The sequence below is a fragment of the Daphnia magna genome, linkage group LG9 (genome assembly GCF_020631705.1).
Source record: "Daphnia magna isolate NIES linkage group LG9, ASM2063170v1.1, whole genome shotgun sequence".
NCBI classification, from domain to species: domain Eukaryota; kingdom Metazoa; phylum Arthropoda; class Branchiopoda; order Diplostraca; family Daphniidae; genus Daphnia; species Daphnia magna.
This window is the reverse complement of record NC_059190.1, coordinates 4,451,408-4,465,174: the sequence shown is the minus strand read 5'-3', so window position 1 is coordinate 4,465,174 and position 13,767 is coordinate 4,451,408. Positions and strand designations below refer to the sequence as shown.

General features: G+C 38.9%; 27 non-coding genes across 27 annotated transcripts; 18 read left to right on the top strand and 9 right to left on the bottom strand.

Moving 5' to 3' along the window:
• Nucleotides 1-42: 42 nt before the first annotated feature.
• Nucleotides 43-115, top strand: Trnav-aac. The gene has a single exon. It is a non-coding gene; the product is annotated as a tRNA-Val (tRNA).
• A 101-nt stretch (nt 116-216) lies between these two features.
• On the top strand, nt 217-289 carry Trnav-uac. Its single transcript has one exon. It is a non-coding gene; the product is annotated as a tRNA-Val (tRNA).
• Nucleotides 290-553: 264 nt separating this feature from the next.
• On the bottom strand, nt 554-627 carry Trnan-guu. The gene has a single exon. It is a non-coding gene; the product is annotated as a tRNA-Asn (tRNA).
• A 918-nt stretch (nt 628-1,545) lies between these two features.
• Nucleotides 1,546-1,618, top strand: Trnav-aac. Its single transcript has one exon. It is a non-coding gene; the product is annotated as a tRNA-Val (tRNA).
• A 101-nt stretch (nt 1,619-1,719) lies between these two features.
• Nucleotides 1,720-1,792, top strand: Trnav-uac. Its single transcript has one exon. It is a non-coding gene; the product is annotated as a tRNA-Val (tRNA).
• A 264-nt stretch (nt 1,793-2,056) lies between these two features.
• On the bottom strand, nt 2,057-2,130 carry Trnan-guu. The gene has a single exon. It is a non-coding gene; the product is annotated as a tRNA-Asn (tRNA).
• A 918-nt stretch (nt 2,131-3,048) lies between these two features.
• Trnav-aac lies at nt 3,049-3,121 on the top strand. The gene has a single exon. It is a non-coding gene; the product is annotated as a tRNA-Val (tRNA).
• Nucleotides 3,122-3,222: 101 nt separating this feature from the next.
• Nucleotides 3,223-3,295, top strand: Trnav-uac. Its single transcript has one exon. It is a non-coding gene; the product is annotated as a tRNA-Val (tRNA).
• A 264-nt stretch (nt 3,296-3,559) lies between these two features.
• Trnan-guu lies at nt 3,560-3,633 on the bottom strand. The gene has a single exon. It is a non-coding gene; the product is annotated as a tRNA-Asn (tRNA).
• A 919-nt stretch (nt 3,634-4,552) lies between these two features.
• Nucleotides 4,553-4,625, top strand: Trnav-aac. Its single transcript has one exon. It is a non-coding gene; the product is annotated as a tRNA-Val (tRNA).
• A 101-nt stretch (nt 4,626-4,726) lies between these two features.
• On the top strand, nt 4,727-4,799 carry Trnav-uac. The gene has a single exon. It is a non-coding gene; the product is annotated as a tRNA-Val (tRNA).
• A 264-nt stretch (nt 4,800-5,063) lies between these two features.
• On the bottom strand, nt 5,064-5,137 carry Trnan-guu. The gene has a single exon. It is a non-coding gene; the product is annotated as a tRNA-Asn (tRNA).
• A 919-nt stretch (nt 5,138-6,056) lies between these two features.
• On the top strand, nt 6,057-6,129 carry Trnav-aac. Its single transcript has one exon. It is a non-coding gene; the product is annotated as a tRNA-Val (tRNA).
• A 101-nt stretch (nt 6,130-6,230) lies between these two features.
• On the top strand, nt 6,231-6,303 carry Trnav-uac. The gene has a single exon. It is a non-coding gene; the product is annotated as a tRNA-Val (tRNA).
• Nucleotides 6,304-6,567: 264 nt separating this feature from the next.
• Trnan-guu lies at nt 6,568-6,641 on the bottom strand. Its single transcript has one exon. It is a non-coding gene; the product is annotated as a tRNA-Asn (tRNA).
• Nucleotides 6,642-7,559: 918 nt separating this feature from the next.
• Nucleotides 7,560-7,632, top strand: Trnav-aac. Its single transcript has one exon. It is a non-coding gene; the product is annotated as a tRNA-Val (tRNA).
• Nucleotides 7,633-7,733: 101 nt separating this feature from the next.
• Trnav-uac lies at nt 7,734-7,806 on the top strand. The gene has a single exon. It is a non-coding gene; the product is annotated as a tRNA-Val (tRNA).
• A 264-nt stretch (nt 7,807-8,070) lies between these two features.
• Trnan-guu lies at nt 8,071-8,144 on the bottom strand. Its single transcript has one exon. It is a non-coding gene; the product is annotated as a tRNA-Asn (tRNA).
• A 915-nt stretch (nt 8,145-9,059) lies between these two features.
• Nucleotides 9,060-9,132, top strand: Trnav-aac. Its single transcript has one exon. It is a non-coding gene; the product is annotated as a tRNA-Val (tRNA).
• A 101-nt stretch (nt 9,133-9,233) lies between these two features.
• On the top strand, nt 9,234-9,306 carry Trnav-uac. Its single transcript has one exon. It is a non-coding gene; the product is annotated as a tRNA-Val (tRNA).
• Nucleotides 9,307-9,570: 264 nt separating this feature from the next.
• Trnan-guu lies at nt 9,571-9,644 on the bottom strand. The gene has a single exon. It is a non-coding gene; the product is annotated as a tRNA-Asn (tRNA).
• A 920-nt stretch (nt 9,645-10,564) lies between these two features.
• Nucleotides 10,565-10,637, top strand: Trnav-aac. Its single transcript has one exon. It is a non-coding gene; the product is annotated as a tRNA-Val (tRNA).
• A 101-nt stretch (nt 10,638-10,738) lies between these two features.
• Nucleotides 10,739-10,811, top strand: Trnav-uac. Its single transcript has one exon. It is a non-coding gene; the product is annotated as a tRNA-Val (tRNA).
• A 264-nt stretch (nt 10,812-11,075) lies between these two features.
• Trnan-guu lies at nt 11,076-11,149 on the bottom strand. The gene has a single exon. It is a non-coding gene; the product is annotated as a tRNA-Asn (tRNA).
• An 885-nt stretch (nt 11,150-12,034) lies between these two features.
• Trnak-cuu lies at nt 12,035-12,107 on the top strand. Its single transcript has one exon. It is a non-coding gene; the product is annotated as a tRNA-Lys (tRNA).
• A 560-nt stretch (nt 12,108-12,667) lies between these two features.
• Trnan-guu lies at nt 12,668-12,741 on the bottom strand. The gene has a single exon. It is a non-coding gene; the product is annotated as a tRNA-Asn (tRNA).
• Nucleotides 12,742-13,624: 883 nt separating this feature from the next.
• Nucleotides 13,625-13,697, top strand: Trnak-cuu. The gene has a single exon. It is a non-coding gene; the product is annotated as a tRNA-Lys (tRNA).
• The last annotated feature ends 70 nt before the right edge of the window (nt 13,698-13,767 follow it).

The window sequence follows — 13,767 nt, the reverse complement described above, 5'->3', positions numbered from 1 at the left end:
CTTGCTATAATTCAATTTCAATGTAGTAATTGTTATACATGTGTTCCCATAGTGTAGTGGTTATCACGTCGGCCTAACACGCTGAAGGTCCTCAGTTCGATCCTGGGTGGGAACAACATTATTAATTCCAAATCAAATGTGAAAGTTGATTTCTATAAGATATTTCCGATTCTATGGTCAGTTGCATCGAAACCATCGCTGATGCGATGAATAAACGTTCTCATAGTGTAGCGGTTATCACGTCGGCTTTACACGCTGAAGGTCCTCAGTTCGACCCTGGGTGAGAACAGTGGTTTTTCAATTTTGCAATAAAGACTCAGATCACCGCCATCATGTACATGTGTGTGAAGCAACCAAATTTGTTTATCATCAACGACCTGAGTGCTACGCCACAACTTTAACCAACGTTACCAAAACCTTGTTATCTGTAGAGCAATCATGGATTTCCATCACTGATGACTCGGCCAGCACGAAGGCAAATTATTAGGGAGGTTTTTAAAAATACCAATGCAGTGTCTGTGTGTTCACACCTTTGTTCAATCTTCTATTCCAACGCCCCTGGGTGGGATCGAACCACCAGCCTTCCGGTTAACAGCCGAACGCGCTAGCCAATTGCGCCACAGAGGCACATAAATAAATTCTTGCACAAAATCAAAATTATGGATAACATAATTAACATTTAACAGAGGTATGATTTCATTTTAGGTACAACACTATTCTCTTCAAAGACAAACTGCCAAATCGGTGGATGGGTAGATTCAGTTATGTGTGTGTTTGCTGATAACATGTGTCTGTACATGGACTCTTCCAACTACAGAATGTGATTATTTCCCTATCTCTCCGTATTAAAGCTTGTCAGGTGATGTTATTTGACGTCTAAACTAAACCACAAATCTTAAATAGAGTTTCGGACAAAGATTCTTACTACATTCATTGTTCTTAATGAAACATATAACTTAAGAAGATATATAGATTTCAATTTCAGAAGGAGAGGGAAAAGAGCGAGTCGCGGATGCCTTCTACCAGCCAAACACCGTAAGCTATTCAAGGTTGATAAGTTACAGCTTAGCAGCATGGATTACTCAAAGAAACATAAAATTTGCTTGTTAGTGTTGTTTGTTTGTTTGTTTTTTTTGGTTTTTTTTGGTTTTTTGTACTTGAAAACAAGCACGAGCTTAAAATGATCGCGGTTTCTAGATGGATCCCGAAATTTTCCCTTTCTCCTTCTTTCGTGGTGAAAGAAAAAATATGCTTATCTTCTTAAAGGTTCATTCGAAGCGTAGGGATGGTTGGTAAATTAATGATTCTTTTTTAATGACTAATCTAAAATGTCAACAACAAAAAAAGTAGATTGCTGACAGAGGATTTGTTGTTTTGCACATCATTTACTTGATATTGCATGTGTGCCGACTAGCTCAGCAGTTAGAACATGAGATTCCTAATCAAAGGTTGGTAGGTTTAACCCCAACGTAAATTGGATAATACAAAGTGTTGGTTACATGACTTGCTATAATTCAATTTCAATGTAGTAATTGTTATACATGTGTTCCCATAGTGTAGTGGTTATCACGTCGGCCTAACACGCTGAAGGTCCTCAGTTCGATCCTGGGTGGGAACAACATTATTAATTCCAAATCAAATGTGAAAGTTGATTTCTATAAGATATTTCCGATTCTATGGTCAGTTGCATCGAAACCATCGCTGATGCGATGAATAAACGTTCTCATAGTGTAGCGGTTATCACGTCGGCTTTACACGCTGAAGGTCCTCAGTTCGACCCTGGGTGAGAACAGTGGTTTTTCAATTTTGCAATAAAGACTCAGATCACCGCCATCATGTACATGTGTGTGAAGCAACCAAATTTGTTTATCATCAACGACCTGAGTGCTACGCCACAACTTTAACCAACGTTACCAAAACCTTGTTATCTGTAGAGCAATCATGGATTTCCATCACTGATGACTCGGCCAGCACGAAGGCAAATTATTAGGGAGGTTTTTAAAAATACCAATGCAGTGTCTGTGTGTTCACACCTTTGTTCAATCTTCTATTCCAACGCCCCTGGGTGGGATCGAACCACCAGCCTTCCGGTTAACAGCCGAACGCGCTAGCCAATTGCGCCACAGAGGCACATAAATAAATTCTTGCACAAAATCAAAATTATGGATAACATAATTAACATTTAACAGAGGTATGATTTCATTTTAGGTACAACACTATTCTCTTCAAAGACAAACTGCCAAATCGGTGGATGGGTAGATTCAGTTATGTGTGTGTTTGCTGATAACATGTGTCTGTACATGGACTCTTCCAACTACAGAATGTGATTATTTCCCTATCTCTCCGTATTAAAGCTTGTCAGGTGATGTTATTTGACGTCTAAACTAAACCACAAATCTTAAATAGAGTTTCGGACAAAGATTCTTACTACATTCATTGTTCTTAATGAAACATATAACTTAAGAAGATATATAGATTTCAATTTCAGAAGGAGAGGGAAAAGAGCGAGTCGCGGATGCCTTCTACCAGCCAAACACCGTAAGCTATTCAAGGTTGATAAGTTACAGCTTAGCAGCATGGATTACTCAAAGAAACATAAAATTTGCTTGTTAGTGTTGTTTGTTTGTTTGTTTTTTTGGTTTTTTTTTTGGTTTTTGTACTTGAAAACAAGCACGAGCTTAAAATGATCGCGGTTTCTAGATGGATCCCGAAATTTTCCCTTTCTCCTTCTTTCGTGGTGAAAGAAAAAATATGCTTATCTTCTTAAAGGTTCATTCGAAGCGTAGGGATGGTTGGTAAATTAATGATTCTTTTTTAATGACTAATCTAAAATGTCAACAACAAAAAAAGTAGATTGCTGACAGAGGATTTGTTGTTTTGCACATCATTTACTTGATATTGCATGTGTGCCGACTAGCTCAGCAGTTAGAACATGAGATTCCTAATCAAAGGTTGGTAGGTTTAACCCCAACGTAAATTGGATAATACAAAGTGTTGGTTACATGACTTGCTATAATTCAATTTCAATGTAGTAATTGTTATACATGTGTTCCCATAGTGTAGTGGTTATCACGTCGGCCTAACACGCTGAAGGTCCTCAGTTCGATCCTGGGTGGGAACAACATTATTAATTCCAAATCAAATGTGAAAGTTGATTTCTATAAGATATTTCCGATTCTATGGTCAGTTGCATCGAAACCATCGCTGATGCGATGAATAAACGTTCTCATAGTGTAGCGGTTATCACGTCGGCTTTACACGCTGAAGGTCCTCAGTTCGACCCTGGGTGAGAACAGTGGTTTTTCAATTTTGCAATAAAGACTCAGATCACCGCCATCATGTACATGTGTGTGAAGCAACCAAATTTGTTTATCATCAACGACCTGAGTGCTACGCCACAACTTTAACCAACGTTACCAAAACCTTGTTATCTGTAGAGCAATCATGGATTTCCATCACTGATGACTCGGCCAGCACGAAGGCAAATTATTAGGGAGGTTTTTAAAAATACCAATGCAGTGTCTGTGTGTTCACACCTTTGTTCAATCTTCTATTCCAACGCCCCTGGGTGGGATCGAACCACCAGCCTTCCGGTTAACAGCCGAACGCGCTAGCCAATTGCGCCACAGAGGCACATAAATAAATTCTTGCACAAAATCAAAATTATGGATAACATAATTAACATTTAACAGAGGTATGATTTCATTTTAGGTACAACACTATTCTCTTCAAAGACAAACTGCCAAATCGGTGGATGGGTAGATTCAGTTATGTGTGTGTTTGCTGATAACATGTGTCTGTACATGGACTCTTCCAACTACAGAATGTGATTATTTCCCTATCTCTCCGTATTAAAGCTTGTCAGGTGATGTTATTTGACGTCTAAACTAAACCACAAATCTTAAATAGAGTTTCGGACAAAGATTCTTACTACATTCATTGTTCTTAATGAAACATATAACTTAAGAAGATATATAGATTTCAATTTCAGAAGGAGAGGGAAAAGAGCGAGTCGCGGATGCCTTCTACCAGCCAAACACCGTAAGCTATTCAAGGTTGATAAGTTACAGCTTAGCAGCATGGATTACTCAAAGAAACATAAAATTTGCTTGTTAGTGTTGTTTGTTTGTTTGTTTTTTTGGTTTTTTTTTTGGTTTTTTGTACTTGAAAACAAGCACGAGCTTAAAATGATCGCGGTTTCTAGATGGATCCCGAAATTTTCCCTTTCTCCTTCTTTCGTGGTGAAAGAAAAAATATGCTTATCTTCTTAAAGGTTCATTCGAAGCGTAGGGATGGTTGGTAAATTAATGATTCTTTTTTAATGACTAATCTAAAATGTCAACAACAAAAAAAGTAGATTGCTGACAGAGGATTTGTTGTTTTGCACATCATTTACTTGATATTGCATGTGTGCCGACTAGCTCAGCAGTTAGAACATGAGATTCCTAATCAAAGGTTGGTAGGTTTAACCCCAACGTAAATTGGATAATACAAAGTGTTGGTTACATGACTTGCTATAATTCAATTTCAATGTAGTAATTGTTATACATGTGTTCCCATAGTGTAGTGGTTATCACGTCGGCCTAACACGCTGAAGGTCCTCAGTTCGATCCTGGGTGGGAACAACATTATTAATTCCAAATCAAATGTGAAAGTTGATTTCTATAAGATATTTCCGATTCTATGGTCAGTTGCATCGAAACCATCGCTGATGCGATGAATAAACGTTCTCATAGTGTAGCGGTTATCACGTCGGCTTTACACGCTGAAGGTCCTCAGTTCGACCCTGGGTGAGAACAGTGGTTTTTCAATTTTGCAATAAAGACTCAGATCACCGCCATCATGTACATGTGTGTGAAGCAACCAAATTTGTTTATCATCAACGACCTGAGTGCTACGCCACAACTTTAACCAACGTTACCAAAACCTTGTTATCTGTAGAGCAATCATGGATTTCCATCACTGATGACTCGGCCAGCACGAAGGCAAATTATTAGGGAGGTTTTTAAAAATACCAATGCAGTGTCTGTGTGTTCACACCTTTGTTCAATCTTCTATTCCAACGCCCCTGGGTGGGATCGAACCACCAGCCTTCCGGTTAACAGCCGAACGCGCTAGCCAATTGCGCCACAGAGGCACATAAATAAATTCTTGCACAAAATCAAAATTATGGATAACATAATTAACATTTAACAGAGGTATGATTTCATTTTAGGTACAACACTATTCTCTTCAAAGACAAACTGCCAAATCGGTGGATGGGTAGATTCAGTTATGTGTGTGTTTGCTGATAACATGTGTCTGTACATGGACTCTTCCAACTACAGAATGTGATTATTTCCCTATCTCTCCGTATTAAAGCTTGTCAGGTGATGTTATTTGACGTCTAAACTAAACCACAAATCTTAAATAGAGTTTCGGACAAAGATTCTTACTACATTCATTGTTCTTAATGAAACATATAACTTAAGAAGATATATAGATTTCAATTTCAGAAGGAGAGGGAAAAGAGCGAGTCGCGGATGCCTTCTACCAGCCAAACACCGTAAGCTATTCAAGGTTGATAAGTTACAGCTTAGCAGCATGGATTACTCAAAGAAACATAAAATTTGCTTGTTAGTGTTGTTTGTTTGTTTGTTTTTTTGGTTTTTTTTTTGGTTTTTTGTACTTGAAAACAAGCACGAGCTTAAAATGATCGCGGTTTCTAGATGGATCCCGAAATTTTCCCTTTCTCCTTCTTTCGTGGTGAAAGAAAAAATATGCTTATCTTCTTAAAGGTTCATTCGAAGCGTAGGGATGGTTGGTAAATTAATGATTCTTTTTTAATGACTAATCTAAAATGTCAACAACAAAAAAAGTAGATTGCTGACAGAGGATTTGTTGTTTTGCACATCATTTACTTGATATTGCATGTGTGCCGACTAGCTCAGCAGTTAGAACATGAGATTCCTAATCAAAGGTTGGTAGGTTTAACCCCAACGTAAATTGGATAATACAAAGTGTTGGTTACATGACTTGCTATAATTCAATTTCAATGTAGTAATTGTTATACATGTGTTCCCATAGTGTAGTGGTTATCACGTCGGCCTAACACGCTGAAGGTCCTCAGTTCGATCCTGGGTGGGAACAACATTATTAATTCCAAATCAAATGTGAAAGTTGATTTCTATAAGATATTTCCGATTCTATGGTCAGTTGCATCGAAACCATCGCTGATGCGATGAATAAACGTTCTCATAGTGTAGCGGTTATCACGTCGGCTTTACACGCTGAAGGTCCTCAGTTCGACCCTGGGTGAGAACAGTGGTTTTTCAATTTTGCAATAAAGACTCAGATCACCGCCATCATGTACATGTGTGTGAAGCAACCAAATTTGTTTATCATCAACGACCTGAGTGCTACGCCACAACTTTAACCAACGTTACCAAAACCTTGTTATCTGTAGAGCAATCATGGATTTCCATCACTGATGACTCGGCCAGCACGAAGGCAAATTATTAGGGAGGTTTTTAAAAATACCAATGCAGTGTCTGTGTGTTCACACCTTTGTTCAATCTTCTATTCCAACGCCCCTGGGTGGGATCGAACCACCAGCCTTCCGGTTAACAGCCGAACGCGCTAGCCAATTGCGCCACAGAGGCACATAAATAAATTCTTGCACAAAATCAAAATTATGGATAACATAATTAACATTTAACAGAGGTATGATTTCATTTTAGGTACAACACTATTCTCTTCAAAGACAAACTGCCAAATCGGTGGATGGGTAGATTCAGTTATGTGTGTGTTTGCTGATAACATGTGTCTGTACATGGACTCTTCCAACTACAGAATGTGATTATTTCCCTATCTCTCCGTATTAAAGCTTGTCAGGTGATGTTATTTGACGTCTAAACTAAACCACAAATCTTAAATAGAGTTTCGGACAAAGATTCTTACTACATTCATTGTTCTTAATGAAACATATAACTTAAGAAGATATATAGATTTCAATTTCAGAAGGAGAGGGAAAAGAGCGAGTCGCGGATGCCTTCTACCAGCCAAACACCGTAAGCTATTCAAGGTTGATAAGTTACAGCTTAGCAGCATGGATTACTCAAAGAAACATAAAATTTGCTTGTTAGTGTTGTTTGTTTGTTTGTTTTTTTGGTTTTTTTTTGGTTTTTTGTACTTGAAAACAAGCACGAGCTTAAAATGATCGCGGTTTCTAGATGGATCCCGAAATTTTCCCTTTCTCCTTCTTTCGTGGTGAAAGAAAAAATATGCTTATCTTCTTAAAGGTTCATTCGAAGCGTAGGGATGGTTGGTAAATTAATGATTCTTTTTTAATGACTAATCTAAAATGTCAACAACAAAAAAAGTAGATTGCTGACAGAGGATTTGTTGTTTTGCACATCATTTACTTGATATTGCATGTGTGCCGACTAGCTCAGCAGTTAGAACATGAGATTCCTAATCAAAGGTTGGTAGGTTTAACCCCAACGTAAATTGGATAATACAAAGTGTTGGTTACATGACTTGCTATAATTCAATTTCAATGTAGTAATTGTTATACATGTGTTCCCATAGTGTAGTGGTTATCACGTCGGCCTAACACGCTGAAGGTCCTCAGTTCGATCCTGGGTGGGAACAACATTATTAATTCCAAATCAAATGTGAAAGTTGATTTCTATAAGATATTTCCGATTCTATGGTCAGTTGCATCGAAACCATCGCTGATGCGATGAATAAACGTTCTCATAGTGTAGCGGTTATCACGTCGGCTTTACACGCTGAAGGTCCTCAGTTCGACCCTGGGTGAGAACAGTGGTTTTTCAATTTTGCAATAAAGACTCAGATCACCGCCATCATGTACATGTGTGTGAAGCAACCAAATTTGTTTATCATCAACGACCTGAGTGCTACGCCACAACTTTAACCAACGTTACCAAAACCTTGTTATCTGTAGAGCAATCATGGATTTCCATCACTGATGACTCGGCCAGCACGAAGGCAAATTATTAGGGAGGTTTTTAAAAATACCAATGCAGTGTCTGTGTGTTCACACCTTTGTTCAATCTTCTATTCCAACGCCCCTGGGTGGGATCGAACCACCAGCCTTCCGGTTAACAGCCGAACGCGCTAGCCAATTGCGCCACAGAGGCACATAAATAAATTCTTGCACAAAATCAAAATTATGGATAACATAATTAACATTTAACAGAGGTATGATTTCATTTTAGGTACAACACTATTCTCTTCAAAGACAAACTGCCAAATCGGTGGATGGGTAGATTCAGTTATGTGTGTGTTTGCTGATAACATGTGTCTGTACATGGACTCTTCCAACTACAGAATGTGATTATTTCCCTATCTCTCCGTATTAAAGCTTGTCAGGTGATGTTATTTGACGTCTAAACTAAACCACAAATCTTAAATAGAGTTTCGGACAAAGATTCTTACTACATTCATTGTTCTTAATGAAACATATAACTTAAGAAGATATATAGATTTCAATTTCAGAAGGAGAGGGAAAAGAGCGAGTCGCGGATGCCTTCTACCAGCCAAACACCGTAAGCTATTCAAGGTTGATAAGTTACAGCTTAGCAGCATGGATTACTCAAAGAAACATAAAATTTGCTTGTTAGTGTTGTTTGTTTGTTTTTTTGTTTTTTTTTTTGGTTTTTTGTACTTGAAAACAAGCACGAGCTTAAAATGATCGCGGTTTCTAGATGGATCCCGAAATTTTCCCTTTCTCCTTCTTTCGTGGTGAAAGAAAAAATATGCTTATCTTCTTAAAGGTTCATTCGAAGCGTAGGGATGGTTGGTAAATTAATGATTCTTTTTTAATGACTAATCTAAAATGTCAACAACAAAAAAAGTAGATTGCTGACAGAGGATTTGTTGTTTTGCACATCATTTACTTGATATTGCATGTGTGCCGACTAGCTCAGCAGTTAGAACATGAGATTCCTAATCAAAGGTTGGTAGGTTTAACCCCAACGTAAATTGGATAATACAAAGTGTTGGTTACATGACTTGCTATAATTCAATTTCAATGTAGTAATTGTTATACATGTGTTCCCATAGTGTAGTGGTTATCACGTCGGCCTAACACGCTGAAGGTCCTCAGTTCGATCCTGGGTGGGAACAACATTATTAATTCCAAATCAAATGTGAAAGTTGATTTCTATAAGATATTTCCGATTCTATGGTCAGTTGCATCGAAACCATCGCTGATGCGATGAATAAACGTTCTCATAGTGTAGCGGTTATCACGTCGGCTTTACACGCTGAAGGTCCTCAGTTCGACCCTGGGTGAGAACAGTGGTTTTTCAATTTTGCAATAAAGACTCAGATCACCGCCATCATGTACATGTGTGTGAAGCAACCAAATTTGTTTATCATCAACGACCTGAGTGCTACGCCACAACTTTAACCAACGTTACCAAAACCTTGTTATCTGTAGAGCAATCATGGATTTCCATCACTGATGACTCGGCCAGCACGAAGGCAAATTATTAGGGAGGTTTTTAAAAATACCAATGCAGTGTCTGTGTGTTCACACCTTTGTTCAATCTTCTATTCCAACGCCCCTGGGTGGGATCGAACCACCAGCCTTCCGGTTAACAGCCGAACGCGCTAGCCAATTGCGCCACAGAGGCACATAAATAAATTCTTGCACAAAATCAAAATTATGGATAACATAATTAACATTTAACAGAGGTATGATTTCATTTTAGGTACAACACTATTCTCTTCAAAGACAAACTGCCAAATCGGTGGATGGGTAGATTCAGTTATGTGTGTGTTTGCTGATAACATGTGTCTGTACATGGACTCTTCCAACTACAGAATGTGATTATTTCCCTATCTCTCCGTATTAAAGCTTGTCAGGTGATGTTATTTGACGTCTAAACTAAACCACAAATCTTAAATAGAGTTTCGGACAAAGATTCTTACTACATTCATTGTTCTTAATGAAACATATAACTTAAGAAGATATATAGATTTCAATTTCAGAAGGAGAGGGAAAAGAGCGAGTCGCGGATGCCTTCTACCAGCCAAACACCGTAAGCTATTCAAGGTTGATAAGTTACAGCTTAGCAGCATGGATTACTCAAAGAAACATAAAATTTGCTTGTTAGTGTTGTTTGTTTGTTTGTTTTTTTGGTTTTTTTTTTTGGTTTTTTGTACTTGAAAACAAGCACGAGCTTAAAATGATCGCGGTTTCTAGATGGATCCCGAAATTTTCCCTTTCTCCTTCTTTCGTGGTGAAAGAAAAAATATGCTTATCTTCTTAAAGGTTCATTCGAAGCGTAGGGATGGTTGGTAAATTAATGATTCTTTTTTAATGACTAATCTAAAATGTCAACAACAAAAAAAGTAGATTGCTGACAGAGGATTTGTTGTTTTGCACATCATTTACTTGATATTGCATGTGTGCCGACTAGCTCAGCAGTTAGAACATGAGATTCCTAATCAAAGGTTGGTAGGTTTAACCCCAACGTAAATTGGATAATACAAAGTGTTGGTTACATGACTTGCTATAATTCAATTTCAATGTAGTAATTGTTATACATGTGTTCCCATAGTGTAGTGGTTATCACGTCGGCCTAACACGCTGAAGGTCCTCAGTTCGATCCTGGGTGGGAACAACATTATTAATTCCAAATCAAATGTGAAAGTTGATTTCTATAAGATATTTCCGATTCTATGGTCAGTTGCATCGAAACCATCGCTGATGCGATGAATAAACGTTCTCATAGTGTAGCGGTTATCACGTCGGCTTTACACGCTGAAGGTCCTCAGTTCGACCCTGGGTGAGAACAGTGGTTTTTCAATTTTGCAATAAAGACTCAGATCACCGCCATCATGTACATGTGTGTGAAGCAACCAAATTTGTTTATCATCAACGACCTGAGTGCTACGCCACAACTTTAACCAACGTTACCAAAACCTTGTTATCTGTAGAGCAATCATGGATTTCCATCACTGATGACTCGGCCAGCACGAAGGCAAATTATTAGGAGGTTTTTAAAAAATACCAATGCAGTGTCTGTGTGTTCACACCTTTGTTCAATCTTCTATTCCAACGCCCCTGGGTGGGATCGAACCACCAGCCTTCCGGTTAACAGCCGAACGCGCTAGCCAATTGCGCCACAGAGGCATCAGATTTAATTGGGGGAGACGGGAGCTTTGTGCTTCTTTACGACTGAGAGAAACGTAATGTGTTCATTCTCCAACCCTTTTGGTAATCCCAGAAACAACAATTGGGCGCCATTTATCTAGTTAATGATGCTACTATCAGTGACAGGATACAAATGTTTAGTAAATAAAACCGGAAACAGACAGATTCTTCCAGACGTCAGATGGCGCTGATCTTTTTAAATATTTTGTTCCTTCGGTACCACCATGAAGTTTACCAGGAGTAGAAATGGAAGTACTCTTCTCACGGAAGAAATTGAGCTACACTCGTTCTGCTCCAGAGATGGCGTCGCGGCTGGTAAGTTCCAAACTAACAAATATTTTAGGTTTTATCGAATCAAATAATTTACATTTTATTCGTATCACTGAGACGAATCCAATGCTCATTTGGGAAATATTCGTTTACAATTCATCGTTGGAGAAATTTAGGGTAAAAGTTTGTATCACGTGATCTACCTTATGGACACGTGTGATAAAGAGGAAGGGCTAGTTCGGAAACGTTTACTTTCATTACCTTTACCCTTGAATCTTTGCTTTCTTTCTCTCATTCCCTCTCTTCACAAATTCCAACTAACCAGCCGCAAACGCTATCTCTGGAGCTTAACACGCGTAGCTCAACTGATTCTGCAGCCGTTACTACTCCCGATATACATCATGGTCTAACCCACCTCCTTTCCATATGTGGAGGCAGCTGTTTCATGTCTTGCTGGAAATCAAACGTATGAATCACACAAAAAAAAATGTATTTAGGTTGTTATTTTTCTTTAGGACTCCACCGTTCCTTTGACAGAAGAAATACTGAATTGATGGTTGGGATCGTTTCTGTTTGCGTTAACCGTTAACATGTGCCTGGCTAGCTCAGTCGGTAGAGCATGAGACTCTTAATCTCAGGGTCGTGGGTTCGAGCCCCACGTTGGGCGTTTAATTCCATGTGGTCTTAATCGAAACTTGGTATCAATCGATCCGTAAAATTTCAGTTCCTATAGTGTAGTGGTTATCACGTCGGCCTAACACGCTGAAGGTCCTCAGTTCGATCCTGGGTGAGAACAGTCGGTTTTTGAAGTTTATCAATTTCACTGCAATCTGCGTGTCTGAGTAGTAACCGAAGGGCACGCCAAGTAGGGAGTCGGGTGAATTTTTCATATGGTCCCGCACAAGGTTTATAACTAGCTGATTACCACCAGAAGGCTCCCGAAAATAAAGCACACATGTTGTTTTTAGAGTAGTTTTGTTGTTTTGACGATTCAAAATTCCTTTAATTTGCTATTTTACGCGTCCCAAGTTTACTCATCATCAATGAAAGGAGTGCAAAGTAGCGTAACTAATAAAGTTAACCATAATCTGTTTAACTGTAGAGTTATCATGGTTGTACACCACTGATGACTAGGCAACGATGTATACGGAAAAGTTACAGATGATTCTTAACCTATCATAAGGAGTCTCTGAGGATAAAAAAGAATAAGTAAAAACTCCTACGCTACGCCCCTGGGTGGGATCGAACCACCAGCCTTCCGGTTAACAGCCGAACGCGCTAGCCAATTGCGCCACAGAGGCATCATATTTAATTGGGGGAGACGGGAGCTTTGTGCTTCTTTACGACTGAGAGAAACGTAATGTGTTCATTCTCCAACCCTTTTGGTAATCCCAGAAACAACAATTGGGCGCCATTTATCTAGTTAATGATGCTACTATCAGTGACAGGATACAAATGTTTAGTAAATAAAACCGGAAACAGACAGATTCTTCCAGACGTCAGATGGCGCTGATCTTTTTAAATATTTTGTTCCTTCGGTACCACCATGAAGTTTACCAGGAGTAGAAATGGAAGTACTCTTCTCACGGAAGAAATTGAGCTACACTCGTTCTGCTCCAGAGATGGCGTCGCGGCTGGTAAGTTCCAAACTAACAAATATTTTAGGTTTTATCGAATCAAATAATTTACATTTTATTCGTATCACTGAGACGAATCCAATGCTCATTTGGGAAATATTCGTTTACAATTCATCGTTGGAGAAATTTAGGGTAAAAGTTTGTATCACGTGATCTACCTTATGGACACGTGTGATAAAGAGGAAGGGCTAGTTCGGAAACGTTTACTTTCATTACCTTTACCCTTGAATCTTTGCTTTCTTTCTCTCATTCCCTCTCTTCACAAATTCCAACTAACCAGCCGCAAACGCTATCTCTGGAGCTTAACACGCGTAGCTCAACTGATTCTGCAGCCGTTACTACTCCCGATATACATCATGGTCTAACCCACCTCCTTTCCATATGTGGAGGCAGCTGTTTCATGTCTTGCTGGAAATCAAACGTATGAATCACACAAAAAAATGTATTTAGGTTGTTATTTTTCTTTAGGACTCCACCGTTCCTTTGACAGAAGAAATACTGAATTGATGGTTGGGATCGTTTCTGTTTGCGTTAACCGTTAACATGTGCCTGGCTAGCTCAGTCGGTAGAGCATGAGACTCTTAATCTCAGGGTCGTGGGTTCGAGCCCCACGTTGGGCGTTTAATTCCATGTGGTCTTAATCGAAACTTGGTATCAATCGATCCGTAAAATTTCAGTTCCTATAGTGTA